Genomic DNA, 1,123 nt, shown 5'->3' with positions numbered 1-1,123 from the left:
ATAAAATGAGTACCATTCTCACTCACAATCTCAAAGGGACAACCAAATCTTGTAATAATGTTCTCAAAGAGAAACTTGGAAGTTGACCTTGCATCAGCCTTACGTGTCGCCCTGGTTTCCACCCACTTTGTCACATAGTCAGTGGCAACGATAATATATCGAGATTGAGTGCTACGAGATGCCGGACTAATTGGGTCTACAAAGTCTAAACCCCATTTTTCAAATGGTTGAGTCACTTTAACAAGATGTAAGGGCATCTTATCCTTACGTTGTGTGATTTTGTAACGTTGAGATTCATCACATCCTTTTGCAAAAAGTGATGCATCCTTAAATAAGGTAGGCCACCAATGGCCTGATTGCAACACCTTTCTAGCAGTTAGTTTCTCTGAGAAATGTCCTCCGGCTATACCCATGTGGGCTTCTTGCATTATGTATAAATACTCATCATCACGGGCACAACGTCTAAGAATATCGTCCTTCCCTAGCTTGTAGAGAGTCCCTGCAATGAGAGAATAAGGTTCACATTCTTTTAACAGTTTTTGAGCTATATCCTACGAAGCTCTTTGGGTGGAAAACCATTAACCAGAAAGTACACAATCTTCTCACTCCCTTCAGGCATGGTCTCGACTAGAAATAATGAAGTATCGGGTAATTCATCATCGACTCCAGTAGGGGCTTCATCATTGGGTATGCGAGACAAATGATCTGCCATGACATGTCTTTTATCGGGTCTCACCACAACGGTAAAATAAAACTCAAGGAGAATTAACAACAATCGTGTAATTCTTCCCGTGAAACAAGATTTATTTATAGATACAACAAGGCTAAATGATCCACATAGAAAAAAAACTTGTTGGCAAGAAGGTAGTAGCGAAATTTCTTCACAGCGTAAAATCATAGCTAAACCCTCCCACTCTATAGTGGTGTAGTTTCTCTCAGCATCATTCAATTGACAACTTGCAAAGCTAATGGGGTAGTCCAATTTTGTTCTCCTAGTTGAGTTAGGACACACCCAATAGCAAAGTTTAATGCATCAATATGCACATGGAAAATTATATTCCAATCGAGCACTTGTAAAATGGGAGCGCTTGTCAAGGTCTTTTTTAATGACTCATAAGCGTGG

The sequence above is a fragment of the Adiantum capillus-veneris genome, chromosome 5 (assembly GCF_014529385.1).
Source record: "Adiantum capillus-veneris isolate H3 chromosome 5, ASM1452938v2, whole genome shotgun sequence".
Lineage (NCBI taxonomy): Eukaryota > Viridiplantae > Streptophyta > Polypodiopsida > Polypodiales > Pteridaceae > Adiantum > Adiantum capillus-veneris.
This window is presented reverse-complemented; position numbering follows the sequence as displayed.